Source organism: Pinus tabuliformis, chromosome 5_1, assembly GCF_031772625.1.
Source record: "Pinus tabuliformis cultivar Carrire ecotype Pingquan chromosome 5_1, CPIR1, whole genome shotgun sequence".
Taxonomy (NCBI): domain Eukaryota; kingdom Viridiplantae; phylum Streptophyta; class Pinopsida; order Pinales; family Pinaceae; genus Pinus; species Pinus tabuliformis.
Genome location: NC_142305.1, coordinates 955,803,451 through 955,824,270, shown reverse-complemented (window position 1 = coordinate 955,824,270; position 20,820 = coordinate 955,803,451).

Genomic DNA, 20,820 nt, shown 5'->3' with positions numbered 1-20,820 from the left:
CTCTGACAATCATTTTCACTTGTGTATCTATATACTCCTCATCCCCAATAGAAACAAATAAGTTTGACTTGTCTTTTCAGTCTATCATCGATGAAGAGAAAGGTAGGGAATATATATTTAAATCAAGCTAAATAAAGAAGCTATTGTGATCAATGAAATGAATAATACTTCTTGAAGAGTTAGACCTAGTTTACATGAGTTAAGACCCATAAAGAGAGCTGAAGTTCTACTAGTGTGTCGCTAAGTGTTGTAGCTGCTACAACACCTTCCAAAATTGTTCCCATTCTTAGATTTTGGAGCCTCCCTTCTATTGACAAGACCTCATCATTCACTATCATCAAGTATTAATGCTATGTTAAAGAATTATCATTCCATGCAGTGCTTGTGATGTGTCATTTTGATCCTAACCCGAAACTTTTCAGACACAATCTATCTCCTTCCTTGACCTTGCAGCATTGCTAGTCTTCCCTTCAGAAACTGCAAAATCTTAGAAGGAAAGCCAACCTTGAGGATATGAACTACATAGTCCTAAGAGTTAGGCTAACCTTAATCTTAGAAATTGCACAATATTGAGAGGTAGGCTAGTGTTGAGCTCAGAAATTGCGCAAATGCTTCTCCTACCCTCAGAAACGACATAATTCAATGAGCTAAGGAATTTCCCAGTCCCTTGTTGTTACATATCCATTTGGGCACATCACTCCCATCATTCATATTAGTACTTTTATGGCTCATAAAACCCTAATTCAATTGCTACATGCCCTAAAGAAGTCATCACTTTGAATGCCTTCTTCCCTGAAAGTTTCCTGGCTTGAAGCCCTCTAGAAAGGGCTTCTTGAGGGACCAGCGCAGCCTTGGTAAGGGGTAAATGCACTTTAGTGTAGGTAGGCCCATGTCAGGGTGCATTTTATAGCACTTAGGCCCACTTTGACCTACGCTGGGTGAGATTGAGCGAAATCTTCATAGGGTTTTGGGAATATTCTTATCTTTTGGAGCCTTCTAGAAGATTCCCACACTTATCATCTCCCATGAGCTCGAAATTGGATAGGGAATGAGTTAATTAACCTCATATCCTCTCATCCCTTCCTCCATGGAAACTAACTCTATGTTTGGAATTCCATTCAATACCCTCATTTATGACCAAACCACCTCCATTTTCCTATAAATTGAGCACTCATCTAAGTGATAAGGGGCTGGACTTTTAGAATTTGTAAGGAGATACTGTTGGTGTGAGGTTTGAGATTGTAAGCAAGTATTTTTATGCTATCAGGGTGTTGTCTTTTAATGTGATGTTGGATGGAACTCAAGTTGGAGGAGTGACATTGGATCGAACTTCATCGTTGTAACTCTTCCTTCTACTTAATAAAGTTGTTTACACCTTTTCCTGTATTCGTTTATTTATGTATGATGATTATATGTGTAAATGTTTTCGATTCCATTTGCTTATAGTAGATAGTCTCTTGCCTTGATTGGTTTTTGTCCTCTGTTTATGATTGCAGGTACTTGTTGAGGGGATTAAGTTCGAGAAGGAGTGACGGGAGGCATACAAAGGAGACAAAGGGAAAGTGAAAGATAAAAAGTAGGTCCCTTGTCTTATTTATCTTCTATAGAAAAGGATAAACGCTTTAAATTTGTTTTTCTAGGTGTAGCTACCCACCTAGGGAAATTGTCTTTATTTGCAGATGCGAAATTCCACATAACAAATTGGTGAATCAACTAGGGAAAGATCATCATTTTGGGTAGTTTACCTTCATCTAGTACACCCTAGTAGAATTTACTTGCTTCCATTGATCTTGTTTAGCATTTTTGAAGTGTTTTTTGGTAAAAATATTGCTTGAAAGCCGCTAGGATGGCCTCTCTGGCACCAACGCAGGCTTGGTCAGGACATAGAGTGCTGCAGAGCACCCTTGGCTTGAGGACAGTGCTCTAAAGTGCACTGTCTCCAATTTAGGGTTGGGCTAATCCTCTTTAGGTAAAAAAATCCCACCTTTGACTTGATTTTTCCCAAATTTCCTTCTGTTTTTGCTTGCTGAAAGACTAGTGATGCTTGTGTCTCTGAAATCAATTTGTGTTTCCTTCACTAGCCCTAATTTGGCCTTGATTGTTTAGTGTTACTTAAATGATTTCTTTATCACTATCGATTCATTGTCAAAGTTAGTTTATAGTCGATTAATCTTTGTTCAAAAGAAAGTGTCGTAAAAGTCTTCATTTCTTTCGAAAAGAACTATCGTAAAGTCTTCGTTCTTGCAAAAAGATTGATTGATTATATGTGCATTAGTTTCCTTTTGTTCATTTCAAACATTAAGGGAATTGAAAAGGAAAACTTGCAATGTGCATTGATAAAGTTTCTGTGTGCTCATAGGAATAGTTTAGGGAAATTGCATTAGATGTGCTTTTTGTTCTTTGATTAAAAGAATCTGATTGCTCTATCCCTACTAGCTAAGTTTTTCATTTTTCAAATTGAATGAAAAGAATGCTTATCATATTAGTTTCATTCTAGGAATTTCAAATACATCACGTGGTGAACCTTGAAAGGCAATTATTAATCAATATCAACTTAAAAATAACCTCAATTAACCTAATGGAGCATTCTTACCTAACGCAAAACATTTAGAGGTTCTAGGCTAGAGACGTGTTTCGACGTCATAAAACATAGAAGTTATCACTAACTTGTTTGTGATACATTCCGAGTATGATACTTCATTCCATGTACGTGAGTATATCGTAGCTCGTCCACTTACGTTTGGGTATATAGGACGATGTTACAGTATGTAAAGTACAAAGGAATGCTCTCATTGTACGGTTTCTCATTAGACAATGCTAATATGGATTGGGCCTCCACGTACTTTCAAGTATATATGGGAGGAAAACACTAGGTTGCTATCCATCCTTAGGTAATCGAGTCAGCCACCTTGTACACTGTGATACACCAAACACAACATTCGGGGAGATTGCTTGCCCGTACTTCTAGATTCGCCAGGAGGTATTCTGTAGTTCACAGTTGCTTGGTAAAACCTTTTTCCTATATTACCCATTTTTGTTTATTTATTTTTGTAATAAAATCAATCAAAAATCATGGAGGAATGTCAACCCTTACCCCGTCGTTCGCGAAGGACAACAAGTAAACCACCTTTACTGCTCGAAGCTACACCTATCCAATCAAAGCGGTGTCGTTTGACTGAATACAGTACTTAACAAACTTCTGGTTCTTCATCTGAATTACCAGAAACACCTACACCGGTAAGTACTGTGACCCCAATTACTCCTATAGTTACTGGTACATCAGTTACTGAAGTGGAATCTCCACAATTACCTGAGGATACTAGAACTGAATCTAGTGAAACAGTAACCCAAGTTGTTCAACAACAAGTTGATTCTCAACCCGAAGTTGTTCAACAAGAAATTACTTCTGAACCTGAATCTGTTCAACCAGAAGTTGATCCTGAACCTATCATTGTTCAATCAGAAGTTACTTCTGAACCAAAAGTTGTTCAAGAAGCCCAACTTGAACCTGTTCTTTTACCAGAACACTTGGATCTTGAGGTTGAACAATCAGAAGTTGTTACCATACTGAAAGAAGATTGAACAGTACATATTCAGACATCTGTAACTGTCGATACTTCCTCTTTACCTTAGGAACAAATACCATAAATATATTACGGACCTGATAGTGAAATCCTTCCACCTGGTTTGATTTCAATAGAAGAGGAACCTGAGGTAGAAACACCCAGAACTCCATTCCATTTTGGAACTAGAATTTATCTGTATCCTCATACTCCTCATTTTACTACTCCTTTTGATCCTGATTACTTTCAGACACCTGTTGATTCGTTAGGAAATTTATTTGGACATTTGACTATGGCAGAGTCAACATCCCAGAGTGTACCATTTGTTATAGCTACAACATAATCTTCTGTCACAACCTCTTTGATGTTTACTATGACACATGAGTCACATTTGTATGGTGTTCTGTTTGTCCCATCAAGTTACCAATCTTTATCTAGAACCCACTCAGGTGTTGCCTCTAGCCCTTGGTCTTCACCAATGTCCTCTACAGGAATTTTATCTGGTTCCTCATTAATGGATACTGAACAGATGGACCCATCAAGTCAATATCAAGATGGTTCATCTAGTTACCATCCTATGTATCCACTTTACACTGGACTACCCCCATATGGAGAACAATATGCACAATCTCCTTATCCTCCATTTTATGGGGGGAAACCATATGTTTGTATGTCGTTGTCTTTATGTTAGCCTGGAATAACTGTCTGTTAATGGAATCCAACAACGCCCATTCAACCTAGGCTTATGTATCCACCACAACCTATGAAATTTGTCTCATCCATTCCAACTACGCCTGTTGTTACCACTTTAGCATAGTCACAAGCTCAGATTGTTGTATCTCAACCTATACAAGATGGTCCTTCAACCTCAGACCCCCAAGTTTCAGGTTTACAGATTCAACCTTCTCAGACAGTTTTACAAAAACCACTTGCGCCTGGAGTCCAACAACCTCAGGCTAGTTTACCTTTTACTGGAATGACTCAGACTTACACTGGTTTAGTGTATTCACAACTTGGTTAAGCTTACATTGGTGGGCAAAAACTATTAAATCAACAACCGTTGTATCAACAACAACAATAATTACTTCAATAGCCTTGGCAGTCCTAATATCAACAACAACAATTCCAGCAATACCAACCTCATCCTGGACTTGGTAAACAAACCTATGTTGGGTTTGGTCAACAACAAGTTTACCCAGGTCTTGGTCAACAAGAATATGCTAGGTTTGGACAACAAAAAATGTATCTTGGTGCTCAACAACAACCTTACACCATATTTTCTCAACAAACTTACCCTTATCAAGGTTACCAGCAGCAGATGCCTTATGCTGGTATGCAAAGGCCTATTGCCCAGGCAATCCCATCTTACCCTGGATATGCTCAACCTGACCTCAATAGACAGTTGCCTTTTGTTGCAACACTTGAATTACCAGATCTAAATCGACTCACCAATGACCCAATTCTTTATGCACCTTGGTGGTCGGTGATTCCTCATAAATTACCTTCCGATATTCCGAAATTCAATGGAAACCCTAGAGAAGACCCATCCAACCATGTCATGACTTTTCATTTATGGTGTTCATCAAACTCCTTGAATGATGATTTAGTTAGACTACGTCTTTTCCAGAGAATGCTTACTAGTCCAGCTACGAAGTGGTACATTGAGTTACCATGAGCTTCTTTTGATAACTTTACAACATTAGCTACCACATTTTTAACCCACTTCTAGTTACCCATACGATATCAAAATGGAACGAAACTATTACCCAACTTTAAATAGAATACTTCTACTCATATCTCTGATCATATTCATGAGTGGTGTCATCGTCATCGAATGGTTAAAACTTATGTTCCCGATCAACTTTTAGCTTAGTGGTTTATAAAATCCTTGTTTCCATCTATCAACGAGGATGTGGCAAAAGGTAGAGTTGTCATTGAAGAACAAATAATTTCTCATGCCCAATATTTGGACTTGATTTATACACAGTCTGGCACGCTCTATGACAAGATTCCAAATGCACCCCAACCAACTTTCACTATTCCTCCACCACCATCGAGTAAGGACTCTCATGCAGCGACGGTGTGATTGGTTCTTCGAGCACAAAAACAGAAGGTAGACCATCTGGTCAAACACTTGCCATTTCCAATCAAAATTCAAATGCATCTGATAACACTCTTGCTTTCGAAATCAATTCTGTGTCATTTGACAAAAGAAATAATGAAAATCAACCAGGAAGCAAGAAGAAGGGGAAAAAAGAAGAAACAAAATAATCCCCCTCAAGGGAAATCATCTGATTCCTCTCCTTCGGCTAGGAAATCTCGTTACCCTTATTTAATCTATAACGATGAGGACTTTACATGAGATTGTCCTCACCGCTCTAAAGCCTCAAAGCTTCTGATGACTTATAATAGATCTATAGTGTTGACTGATCCTTTTCTGAACCCAAAGACACATATGGTTGCTACAGACCATGCTTCCACTTCCCAAGTGCTTATGCTATCCACATCTAAGCCGAAAATTGATGTTTTGGTGTCAACATGAAGTAAAGATTATGGAAATCAATCGTCGTCTTTGAATAACCAGGCTGATCAACCTAATCCTTCGACTTCGACTTCGTCTGATCCTATTCCACCACCTATTGCACCAGAGTTAACAATAAAACCACCTAAGGGAGTTATACATAAATCAACATTTAACCCTCGAGCTCGAGCTGCACAAAACTATAACATAGTAGAAGATTTGGCTTAGTCACCTTCTGCTATGTCAACACTTGAGGTGCTTCAAAATTGTCCCTCCCAAAAGTAGGCTTTGTTTTCAGCAATTGGTGGAATCGATCCAACTGATTCCAATCTTGTGGTTTTCAACCATGTGAGTTATACGCCACAGTTACCAGCACAATTAGCATTCCTGATTCAAGTAAATGCCTTGAATAAACTTATTCACCGAACCATTATTGACGAGGGGGCATCTACTTGTATTATGTCTATGAATTTCTAGAAAACACTTGGCTCACCGCCTTTGTCACGTTCACCAACAACGTTAAAAGATTTTGACGGTCGCACATATACGCCTTGTGGAATCTTGAGTAATCTGCAAATTGAACTAGGGGACAAAACAGTAACTGTTGAAATTGAGGTTGTTGATCGATCCCTTGACTACAACATTTTGCTAGGAAGACCGTGGGTTTATGCTATGGTTGTTGTGGTTTCAACATACTTTCGTACGATTGCATTCCCTCATAAGGGCGGAATCACAGTTATTAATCAACTCGCCTTCTTTGCCTCTAGTTCACAGGCTACTGGAAGCATTCTGTTAGTTCATGGACCCCCGCTATCTCTTCAAAACATTGGTGTAGGTCTCTTCAAGGATTCTTCCCTAATGGGTACTTTTTCACTACCGTCACCATCAAACATGGCGGAAGTGGCAAAAGTTGAGACTTTCAACATGATATCTTCCACTTCATCTGATTTAAGGAAGATTACCAATAGTACTGAAGTTGATAGTAGTAATGAAATCATGCCGCTAAGCCCTATTGAGATTGCATAGCACTCAATCTTTTTGGCTTACGCAACGAACCTCAATCCATCTTTGCCAATTGTATAGGTAGATCATTCATTAGAATATGGTACTTCCTCTGATCCTTTTTCACGTATATTTTCTACTAATGAAAGAATCATCCAATCAATGATGACAGAAGAAGAACCATGGAAAGATTATCATCATCGTTCCCATCTTCCAGATCACATAGAATATTTTTCAAATGAACTTAATCACCCTTCAGTTGTTGATTTTCTTTTGAATTATGTTTTTATAGATACAGTAGATTCCGAGCGAAACTTTTCAAATATCGAAGAAACCATTTCTATCAATATTTCGACCAAACCTAAAGTTGTAGAAAACATTCATGTTGGAAAATATTGTTCTCCATCAGAACTCGATATTTACCATGCTCTCTTTCGTGAATTCCGAGATATATTTGCATGGTCATATGAGGAGATGCCAAGTATTGACTCTAGTATAGTTGAACATGAAATTAAGATGTATCCTAATGTCAAACTAGTACGACAGCACCTCTGTCTTGTTCATCCAAAGAAGGCTGCTGCCATTAAAGAAGAAATTGAAAAACTTTTGCACGCTAGTTTCATATACCCTGTTCCTCTTACTGATTGGGTTTCCAATATTGTTCACGTCATGAAGAAACAAGGGACAATATGAGTGTGCATCGATTATAGGGATGTTAATCAGGCTTGTCCAAAAGACAATTATCCCACTCCCTTTATCAACCAGATTATTGATAAATGTGTCGGATGTGAAATATTTTTCATTTATGGATGATTTTTTGACTATAATCAGATCAATATCCACCTGGAGGACCAATCTAAAACTACTTTTATTTTTCCATGGGGCACACTCGTTTACGGGAAACTCCCTTTTGGTTTGAAGAACGTAGGGGAAACTTTTCATAGGGCAATGAACTATGCCTTCCATGACATCAAAAATATTGTTCAACCATATCTTGATGATTTACCTGCTCATTCACGAAAGCAAACTGATCACCCGCAACATTTGAGAGCTATATTTTTACGGTGCCAAAACTACAAAATACGACTCAATCCACACAAATGTGTGTTTTGTGTTGGTTCTAGTCATTTGCTTGGTTTCATAGTGTCTAAGGAGGGAATTTGACTCAACCCACTTAAGGATCAGGAAATTCTTGACTTGCCTCCACCTTCTAATCTACTACAATTACAGAGACTCCAAGGGAAGGCTAACTTTCTAAGGAGGTTCATTCCCAATTATGCTGAAATGGCTAAAGGATTTACTCGTCTATTGAAAAAGAGGATACCCCTCCATTGGGATCAGGTTGCGCAATATTCGTTTGATGCTCTTAAAGATACCTTGATTAGAGCCTCAATAATGTATTCCCCAAATGATCAAAATGACTATTTCTTGTATCTCGTCGCTGCAGATACAACCATTGGAATGGTTTTAGTCCAAGAACAAGATGGGATTGAACATCCGATATATTATTTGAGTTGCAATCTCAATGATACAGAAGTTAAGTACTCTTACGTCGAAAAGTTAGCTTTGGCTATTGTTGGGTAGTAGAGGGCCCGCGTAATGGTTTTGGGGCTCAAAGCCCACAATTTTGGGAAAGGTATGGTAAGGACTCCGCGAAGTGCACGAAGCACGAATTGTAATGAGTCAAGTCAAAGCGTTGTCCGCCCAAAAATAATGTAAAATAATAGGAAGTGATTCGACCTACCCATGGTCTGAGGACCATGGGAATGTATAAATAGAACAAGGCTCTAGGGATAGAAGTCAATTTTTAGACAAGTCTTTGTCTTGGATCTGGGTATTATGGTTGTGTGAAGACAGTAGCTTCTGTCTTTGTAAGTTCGGGTCAAGGGTGTGGGTGAGTAGATAGAAGCTCTGCAGCTATGTGCACAGAGGCTTAGTAGAGTCCGCAGCTGTGTCCGTGGACCCTTGTGGCTGAGTGCGCAGGGCGGATCTGGTTGTATTGAAAAAGAAGATCAATAAAGATAATAATTTCTAGATCATTGTGTGTTTTCTTGCGGATCTGTTTATTGTTTATATTCTGAATTTATACTTCATATGTTATAATTGCGCACATGAGATTTGAAGCTTAAATGTTTTCTTAAAGACTGTAATAAAAAGCTTAGATCTGTAATAATTTGGCTAATAAGAAAGTGTCTGTGTGGATCTACGCGAGAGCCCGATAGTAGTTCCCAGTGGTGCAAGGCCACATAACGGTTCGTGACCCCTCCAGACCACATCAATACATCCTAAGGGTGCGGAAACTTAGTTCCAGCACCCTCCCCTGCTACCTCGGGTGAGACCTCAGTCCACGCTCCGTGGGCTGTTTCCGAAAGGGCTGGTAGTTGCAGGATTTGTTTGGTTAAATACCTCTTCCGAACCTGGGTCAGGCCCTAATAAGCCAACAAATGGTTCCATTGTTGGGACTAGGATCTACCTAAGGGATGTCTGATGTCGGAACACTGGAACCCTATGAAGAAAGAGCTTGAAGAGTGGTTGGATCAGAAGCTTCATGAGTTTGTGGTCCAGGAAAACAAAAATCTATGGATATCAGAAGAAAGGTGGTTGAATCATTACACATACATAGAGATCCACGATATCTTCTTCGCGTCATTCTCGATAGAGTTGTATGAGTGGATTACGAGGTTAGCTGATAGCGTGGGAAGGTGCAGACTAGATCAACCCATTGTGTGGACTCCAGAATTAGTGCGCAGGCTAGAAGCATTTGAAGATAAAATTGCACGCGTAGTAGATCACTGGTTGGATCAGATAATAGGAGGGTTCATCACTGAGTTCACGATAGACACAACTGTGAGTTATAGTGAAGTAGAAAGGAATTTTCTCCAAGGACCGCGAGGTAAGTACATCAAATCATTGAATACTTGGATTAAAATGTTGTTATGTGACAAAAAGATTATGTGCATTTATTAATGTCTGGCATAATGTGGAGCGGAAGAGGCTACCGAGGAACTGAAGGATTAGAGAATAGTCCTTTGATTTCTATTTTACGAGAAAGTGAGGAAGAACTCGCAGGGTTCTCTCCAAGAAGTGCAGTTCGGTTGATTGGGTGGCACATATTGATGTTACCACCACTATCCATGCCATCACCTACTTCTCCTACATCAAATCCATCTTCGTTGACCCCACCTCTGCCACCACCGAAGGTTGCGATGGTATATGCAGTCAAGTTGCTGATATTTAAAGGCGTAGGAAATGAGGAACCAGGTCAGTTCTGGTTTGTGGTAAAGGCTGTATGGGAAGCCCAAGGCATAACAGATAATAAAATTAAAAAGGCTGCCCTGTTTAGTGCGCTTCAAGACTGCGCATTGACATGGTATATAAAGTACTCAAGCGATCATCCGAATGTGGGAATAATAGTGATCCAAGATGCATTAAACAAGGAATTTTGTCGGCCAAAATTAGAGACGCAGTCCGTCGTTGGGTTCAAGGATATTGTGATGTTACCTGGTGAAACACCATGGGATCTGGATCAGAGACTAAAAAGAACAATCCGCGAGGCTAACATGACATTGATGGATGCGCAACACTGCATATGGTTTGTGGCGTCTTTGACATGACATCTGAGGATGACGTTATCACTTCAAAAGATCTCAACCAAGCTGAAGCATTAGAAACAGAAATGAGGTTGCACGAAACTCCAATACAGGATCTAGGGTTCGGATTTCAGAAAATCCACGTGCAAATACAAAACCTATCTCTAGAGATGCAAAGTTTGAAACAAGGACAGGGACCGTGGTCAGAAGTGTGTGAAGAGGTGTGGTGTATCAAATGTAAGGGCCAGGGTCATGATAAGGATCATTGTCCCCTCTTCACAAACTAAGCATTGGCGGGGGGGCCCATACCATTGCGACTAGAGGTACAAGTAGGGCCAAGCACGACACCTGCACTCTGGTGCACGATTTGTCAGGTAGGAGGAAAGCATGCCATGGACAACTATCATCTATTGCAGAACTTGAAGCAACCCCCCGCCCCCCAAGCAGTTATTTTGAAACTTTTATAGGACGATGGGCCACGATGAAAGAAACTGCCAAACTTATGAGATGTTGATGGATCGAACACCTACTTATATGATGCAGATGGAGGCACGCGGGCAGGATCCCATAGCAAAAATAGCGCGGGGCAGATTTCAAGGATGCGGACGGGGGCGAGGGGGAATGGGACGCAGACTTGGAAGGGGACAATTAATCTGCTATAATTGTGGAGGAATAGGGCACTACGCGCATGATTGCACAAACCAAACTAGAGCCTGTTACCTGTACTACTACCAATTTGACCACGAAGCAGTCGAGTTCCCCACGCTAATTTCTCAGATGCAGGGAAAAGGGGTGCTTCCGACTACTCTCGCTCAGAACGTCCATATGATGAAGGCTGAACCGCGTGAGGAAGACCCTAACATGAATATGATGCTCAGAAGTGGTGCGACTACAGGAGAAGATAAGGGGAAGCAACCAGAGGAGGATGCATGGGTTCATAAGGCCCCTATGAAACAACCAGAATTTGATTTGGCATGCACGAAGGAAACATTTATGGAAGCTAAGAAGAGCTTCGCGGAAGCTTCTACTTTAGGTAGCAAGGATCAAACGGAGCCGGAGAAGGATACTTCTATGCTAGCTACCTTCCTAGAAACATGCATGAAGCTTCTATAGGATACTAACATGGTGAAAGGATTGCAAGAGTTGATAACTAGGTGCATAGCATCAGATGAACCTTGATGGTCCGGAAACTAGGCAAGCATGCGTTGCACACTGGGTGGGAAATGCGATTGACTACCCAGATTGGGGTATACGAGATGGATCAGGTCATTCTCACCATATGAATAGTGAGTGACTCCGTCCCTAGAGCTGGTCGAACCCGTTAGTCGAGAAAGTTGAGGTAGTGGCTAGAACGTTAGGTGAGGCAATGGCTGGTTTTGTGTCCGGCTGGCTGGTCTGGATATATGTACATGAATTCCTAGATTCTACGTCAGAAGACCCCCAAAAACATATTCAACCATCGAAAAAGATCGATGGCGGCCTTTTAGTCGAGCCATCTTGCGATCCCTCCCCACTGGACTTACTCTCCCAGGACAAGAATGACCCTCGCTATGGGCTAAAATGGTTCCAATCTCCAGTAGAATTGGGGTCAGACACGAATATCCTACCTAAACAGACCTGGGAGCACATGGGTAGGCCCACACTATAATGGTATCCTATCCAATTACGGATGGCGAACCAATAGAAGATATTGCCTATGGGAAGACTACAAGGAGTTATAGTAGACATCGATGGTGTAAGCACACAAACTGACTTTGAGGTCATAGAAATTTTGGATGACAGTAACCCATATCCTGCATTGTTAGGGATAGACTGGGCAATGGATATGAATGGAGTCATTAACCTAAAGAAACAAAAAATGATATTCGAAAAAAGATCTCTCCGCATAGTGGTTCCACTGGACCTAGCCGAAGGGACGCGTTATACTGAGCCAGTGTGCGACGAGGGCAGTGATGATGAACTGGACTATATCTACTAGATCACAGCGCAGGATCAGGACTGAGTGAATCCGACAGCGAACGGAAGAATCTCATGGGACCGTGACAATTCCTGCACATCAGACTCAGATGAAGAGATTGAGCGATGGCAGAACCGATTGCATGAGGTAACGACACTAAATTGTAACAGGATTGTTAGGGAACGACCAGTTGATGAGGATGCCACGAAGGAGGAGGAGCCAGTCGACCAATGCGAACCAACGAATATGAGACAAAAGCTACAGGATGCCCCCGTGGAGGCACCGTGCGTGACAATTTCTCACAAATGGAGTACATGCCTGAAGATTCGGAAAAAGTGGTGCCGATGTCGGAGGCAAGTGTGTGTATGAGTTGGAAGGCCAGACAAGGTAAGCATCCATCACTAGTGTAGGCTGCAGGTGTATGTTGTGCAGATACCCAACCTACAATTCGACAAAGTCAGGAGGGGAACAGGGGGAAGCACGCACAACGTCCACACAATAGAACGACCCACTAGGAAGTTGCAGATACCAAGGGTTCAATGGGCCTATACTGGAAGGGAGGTGAAGATGAGATTGTTAACAATAAGACATGAGGGATCTTAAAGTAAGTGAGGTAGCAACAGGCCTTGCGAAATCAATGAACCATGGGCGCGGCTAAGAAAGGAAGGCGCGCTAGAGGAAATCAGCAAGATGAAAGGTAGCGATGCCTACGGAGGACGTGTGAACCTGTACATAAGGGAATCAGGCCCAGTCAAGTCTCCCGCAGAACCAGAATGAGCCGCGACCCTGCTATCATGGTTGCGCCTACACCTACGGGAGGATACACCCCACACAACAGTGCACGAAGAGATAACGGCTACAGAGGCACTTGAAAGGTGCTCGCAGCCTGGGCTAGCAGGAAAGTTGAGACATCACACCAGGGGTGTGACCACCTGACTAGCTGGAGAAATCATAGCCTCAGTGCCCCAAGAAATTGAAAGAAGGTGCGGGACTATAAACAAGTTTGCGAGAGGCCAGTGCGGAAAACAGGTTCTGTACAGAGTCATTTGGTCCGCAAGATCGCGGCTGCATCCAAAGGGTTGTGCTACTGCATGGAAAGGTCAAGAGGTGACTGTTAACACCACTACTCCTAACAAGAAATTTGAGTTACGGCAAGGAGAAACGGGTGGTGAGCCATTAAGACAGGAGTTCCAAGTTAGATACGAAAAGATCTACCGCCCAGACGCTGGTACTAAACTGAAAGTGGAAGGAAGGGATCCATTAAAAATTATGTGTTCCTCTAACAACTTGTGGATGGAACTGGGGTATTTGAGATTTGAACCAGTGAAGACTAGCAAACACTTGGCTACCAGGCACCCCATGAGTACCATGGCAAGAACTCGAGCACGGTTCACGGAAGAACTGCATCCAACCCAGGAAGAGCCAGATGAAGTGGCTCCGGCCCCCGAGGTTCCAAAGTCCCCACACACACCATGACCCTGGAAAAACAAGCAAACGATGGGGCTAGTTAGGGTATCACCGAGATTCAGAAAAAGGTCTGCAGTCAAAAAGGGAAAAGCATTCGCTACCGAACCCACCAAGGTCGATGAAGATTTGCAAGCCCTGATTGCCCAGATTGAGGCACAGGATGAGGACAAAGAAGATGCATTCCAAATACCTTCATTACCCCCATATGTCTCTCCATGGAATGGGATGACCAAAATACCGAAGGACTTGGACACTGCAAAGAGTATGCTATAGACCCGGCTTCTCCCAGATGAGATAAGGTTTGATGGTTTACCACTGGGCCAAATACCAAGTATCAAGTTCGAAGATTGGGATCTAGCGGACAGCGACAAGTTCCCCCAATTGGCCATAGACAAGTTACTGCTGTGGAAATGGTTACTAGGTGTGGAAAAGGCAGGTTTACTCAACCTGAGGTGGATACCCCACTATCACTACACGACCATCACCATATTTGTGATCTGACAGTTGCTCTGTCTGATACATGATAGTTATCTCTAGTTGGAAGGGCTGATTCTAATCATAGCCGATTTAGTCCATCGAATTACGCACCTATCGGTTAAAGGGAACGACCCCACAGACATAGTCAAAACAAGTAGTGATGTGGGCCTTGTAGAAACAATGAAGGCTAAATATAAGCTGGAAAAAGGAAAGTGTGGGTATGTAATAGTGAGCATCAACAACCACGCGGTGCGAGTTGCCACCCAGCTACTAGCCAATAAACTCATGAGGAAATGTTGTGGCGATGAGGTACTAGCCCCTGTTATTGTGCTTGCGGAGCAGTGTGCCGAAGGAGTCCAGTTCAACTGGGCGCAATTCTTATGCGACGAATTTTTAACAAATTGTTAGGAAGCACAGGACAAAGGTAAGACATTTCATTATGCATGGTTGCTACTATCAATCCTTCTGGTTGCAGGAGAACTGCCGCAGGGTAGCCAGTTTCCCAACATTGAGGACAGCCTACCTAAAGCAGTGCGGTATACTTCGCTCTGGGCTACAAAGGACGCAGCGAGGGCTTTTGAAATCAAGGTTTTTTGGACCTTCATGGAGGGGAGTATCTGGACACAGATCGCTCACAGGCCACGGATGTCTCCAACAGTATACAACAATTTGCAAAGCACAGCTTAGTTCAAAGCGGGCATGCATAACGTATATATCTCGGCGCGAAAGGATCCAAAGCGAGCATGGGTCACACTTCCGTTCATTGCAACAGATGATGCTATTTACGACGTATTGGCAGCATGGCCTCCAGAGTGGTGTGCCCCAGACAAGGCAGTACTAGAAAGAATGGCAGCACAACAACGAAAAAAGGAAATCCAACAATGACTCACTCAATTGGCAGAGAAGGCACGTCAGGGACAACAGGCAGCTTCGCAGCTGGAGGCAACCAAGGAAGTGATAGCCGAAGATATCATGATAGAGCAGGAAATGGCCCTGGAACAGGACATGCAATATGAAAAAGAGACACAAGAGCACATGGACCATATTATAGAATCAACCCAAGTCAAGTGCTCACGCAGCAAGGAATCACCGCACACACGCAAAAAGTCAAAAATAGCGAAAGCTTTGGAGAAAGAGTTTATTGATAGCAGAAAAATGGCGAGTAATGTCCCTACCGGTGCATTGACGGAACTGATCACAGAGCAGACAACTGTGTTGGGGGAGATCCGAGTGTAGTTGTAGGCATTACAAGTGCGACCCCTGGGCAGGGTAATCTTAAATTTAGCAGAAGATACAGCCGCAGTTGAGCAGATGGTGCGCACCAACACAATGAACACCTTAGCGTTGCTAGCAGGCACTGTCTTAGCAGAACTAGAGGGGGACGTGCGAATTTGGGGGCTGAATTTGACCGCTCTACCTCATGAAACCCTCTACCAACTGCAGGATGGTGTCACCACTGAGCTGTGTGCTAGGGAAGACCGCGCACTCCACCTCTTAATGGAGCATAAGACAAGTCTGGAGCAGGTCAGCCTACAACATGATGACTTGGTCACCCACAACTAGGAAGTGGAACAGGCCGTGGTGGCGGCTTGTAGCAAAATACCAGAGTTGGTTGTCCCAGCGGAACTTCCAATAACGGACAAGATCCATTCCATGGCCGCCGGATTCTGTATGGCCCAAGAGGAGGCCGCAAAGGTTCAGTGGGAATTAAATTTGAAAATCGCAGAGCTAAGACTGTAGGCACAACCACCCACACCCTCGGAAGTTCGAGAGCAGTGCCGCGGCGAAATTCAAGCAGGACTGGAAATGATAAAGTGCGTTGTCCAAGATTGCTCGGGACTGTTAGATCAATCCCTCCTTATGCTCACTTCCCTCCAGGAAGACCCAACCATACAACATGTAGAAACCGAAGCATGGGAGTTGTAGTAGGCTTATGACACATTGCGAGGGACTGCGCAGACAATCGCTATCATGCAGCGGTTAGCTAAAATGAAGGAGGCCTAGGCTCTCAAGGCACAAGTTGACGCCGTGCCGCAAAAGGAGGCAGTGCTTAAAGAACGCGTCCAGCCCTGGCCTGATGAAGCATTCGTGGTCTCCACAACCATCAAAGGAAAGTTAGCACACATACAGGTAGTATATGATCCCGGACAAGTAAATGAAAGCGATACGGATGCATCAGCGGCTTAGGTACAGAGGATAGCGGTAGAGTTTGTTGCAAGCACAAGCGATGCGTAAAAATTGTTGACCAACCTCCACGTGAAGATTACCGCACCAACCGAGTGACTCGGGATGAGTCATGATGATTGTGTTGGGGGATTTTTGGGTAGCAGAGGGCCCGCGTAACAGTTTTGGGGCTCAAAGCTCGCAATTTTGGGAAAGGTATGGTAAGGACTCCGCGAAGTGCATGGAGCGCGAATTGTAATGAGTCAAGTCAAAGGGTTGTCCACCCAAAAATAATGTAAAATAATAGGAAGTGAGTCAGCCTACCCATGGTCTGTAGACCATGGGAATGTATAAATAGAGCAAGGCTCTAGGGATAGAAGTCATTTTTTAGACAAGTCTTTGTCTTGGATTTGGGTATTATGGTCGTGTGAAGACAGTAGTTTCTGCGTCTGTAAGTTCAGGTCAAGGGTGTGGGTGAGTAGATAGAGGCTCTACAGCTGTGTGCACAGAGGCCTGGTAGAGTCCACAGCTGTGTGTGTGGACCCCTATAGCTGAGTGCGCAGGGCGGATCTGGTTGTATTTAAAAAGAAGATCAATAAAGATAAGAATTTATGGATCATTGTGTGTTTTCTTGTGGATCTGTTTATTGCTTATATTCTGAATTTATGCATCATCTGTTATAATTGCGTGCATGAAGTTTTAAGCTTAAATGTTTGCTTAAAGAATATAATAAAAAGCTCAAATCTGTAATAATTTGGCTAATAAGAAAGTGTCTGTGTGGATCTACGCGAGAGCCTGATAGCAGTACCCAGTGGCGCAAGGCCATAGAACGGTTCGCGACCCCTCCAGACCACATCAAGACATCCCAAGGGTGTGGAAACCTGGTTCCAACACCCTCCCCTGCTACCTCGGGTGAGACCTTAGTCTGCGCTCTGCGGGCTATTGCCGAAAGGGTCAGTAGCTGCGAGATTTGTTTGGCTAAATACCTCTTCCGAACCTGGGTCAGGGCCCAATAAGCCAACAACTGTTGTTCAAGCTATACATATATTTTTCCACTATATCCTACTCCAAAATACCATTGTCATTTTGGATTGCAATGCTATGACATATATTTTGTCACGTCAATTACTGGGGGGCAAATACTCATAATGGATTATCATTTTGCAAGAATTTGATTTGGAATTCATCAGATCCAAATCAAAGAAATCTCTAGTTTTCGCCAAGCTTCTTTGTGACCTTCCCTCGAATACCATTGATTCAAAAATAGAACCATCAATTCTAGATGAGTCTCTGTTCCTGATTTCTTCATCTGACCCATGGTATGGAGATATATTGATTTATCTCCAGACCCAAAATTTTTGGCCTGATACCTCTCGCTCGCAATAACAATGTATCTGATACCAAGCCAAATATTATCTGATCATTAGCGACACTCTTTACGGTCGTGGTATTGATACGATTTTATGGAGGTGCCTCACACATGAGGAAGTTGAGAAATTTTTGGATGATTTCCATTTAGGTGCTTGTGGTGGAAAATTATCTAGTTATGCTACCGCACAAAGGATTCTCCGTGCTGGTTACTTCTGGCCTACCATATTCAAAGATTGCATTATTGTTGTCAGAAGTTGTCATGCATGCCAGATCTATGACCGTAAAGCTAGATTACCACCTGCACCATTGCATCCTGTCGTCGCTATTGGACCATTCACCAAATGGGGCATTGACTTCATGAAATGTAACCCTCACTCGGCCGGGGGGCATGGGTACATTATAGTCACCATCGACTATTTCACAAAATGGGATGAGGCAATGCCTACATTAAACAATAGTGGCAAGATAGTTGCACTTTAATTTTTCAACCACGTGGTTACCTAGTTTGATGTACCACAGGCTATAGTTATAAATCATGGGTCACATTTTTGCAATCACATGATGACTGAGTTAACTGCCAAGTTAGGACTTTCACATGATAGTTCTACTCCTTATTATCCACAAGCTAATGGACAAGTTGAGGCCATCAACAAAGTCCTTAAGTGGATGCTTCAAAGAATGACAGGGGTTCATAAACGAAATTGGAATTTAATCTTGTACTCTGCCTTGTGGGAATATCAAACCTCGGTAAGGAATGCAACTGGATTCACACCCTTTCAATTGGTGTATGGTCTGGAGGCAATCTTGTCGATACAATGTAAAATTTCATCTCTTAAACTGACAATTGACCTGTTACCCAACACTTCTAATGAAGAAGCACATTTCTTAGAACTCATCCATCTGGATGAAAGCTGTCATGAAGCCACATCGGCTAACGAAGCACATATGAAACAAATCAAGTCACAATACAACAGAAATGTCAAGCCTCAGATTTTCTCAGAAGGAGACCTGGTCTTACTGTATGATCAGGAAGCTGATAAACTAGGAGTAGGAAAATTTGAACCATTATGGATGGGCCCTTACATTTTCAAGCATGTTTTGGCAAAAGGTGCCTACGAGATGGTGGATTATGATGGAATTCCATTGTCGCAGCCATGAAATAGGTTGTATCTCAAATGTTACTATGCTTAGTTGAGTGTAGTAAAATCACTGTATATGTGCTTTAATTTCATGCGTGTGTGTCAGTGTGTCTTTTAGAGTTTTTATGTGGTTAAGTAATCCTCTTTGCATTTGTTGTAAATGTCGGAATCTTTGGAACCATTTGTTCGTTACGCCGATGGTGCTAGTTGTAGTACGCAAAACCTATCTTCTACAGCATGGGCCATTTTCGCTCCAAGTGGTGAGCTAGTGAGTTTTCAAGGGATTTGTATCAGTTGTTCTACAAACAATTCATTGAGTATAGCGCGTTGATAGAACTTATCTTTGATGCCATTTCACTTGGAATCCACCGAATCATCATTAGGCTGGACTCACAAATCGTCATACTGCAACTAACAAATGAATACCGTCGGAAACCCAACGATTCTTCGTATGTTCCTTAGAGTTCTTATTTTTGAAAGACATTTTGAGTACATTCAATATCAACATATTTCCAGAAACTTTAACACATTAATTGATTCATTAGCAAACTATGTGTTAAACAAACATTTGTGACACATGTGAAAGTAAATTTTCAATTCACATCATTAGTTGAATAGGATTGCACATAACCATATCTGAAAGTAAAAAATAGATAGATGTTTTAAAGTTTTTACAAAATTTGTGTCCAAGACATGTTTTGTCATCTGACCTAAAAACTCAAAATGCATACAAAAATAATCCTAAGTAGACCTAGTGATGCTCATGATAACAGGTCACAACCTGATCTATCATGCACAATAGCCTCATCCAACGGCTAGGAACACCAAAAGTATGGCGTTGCAACCTCATAGGTAACTCCTCGATCTAGATATCCAGAATACCAAGGGTTAACCCCTCTACATGATCCTGCAACTCTGCCAGTGTCTCGGTCAAATCCAAATCCTGGAGAACTGCTCTCCCAACATTTCTCTGCGCTGGTCCACTTGCCTCCTATTGATGTTCCCTAGGTAAAAAAATACCAACATCTGTATGCATGAGAACGATTTTAATTTAGTCTTGGAAAAATCATATAGAGATATTTTAGTCGACGCATTTCGAACCAACCAGTGTGGTTCATCGTCAGGACAAGTTGAATGAGCAGAACTTGCTATGCAATATAAATAGATCAGGCAGAATATCCCATGACCAAATTTCCAGATCAGGTAACGGCTAAAAAAGATAACAGCTAGATTTGACCAGGAAACGGCTAGCTAGACTATGAAGGGCATAATTGACTAAATAAGCAAAATCAATTATTAATTTCCTTATAAACATAAATGAATAATTTTATAATTATAAATATATGTTAGAATAAGCAAGTTAATATATTATAATCATAAAATAATTCACGTAATAGAAATAAGTTAATTACGTTTTAAATCAAATATAAGTTAAAGGGACATTTAATTCTTAATTTAAATTAAGTAAATACATGAAAGAATTAATTAGTTATCTAATAGTTTATAAATATTAGTTAGTTGTAAAAGTTAAAATAGAATATAGTTAATTCTACCATAAGCTTAAAGGACA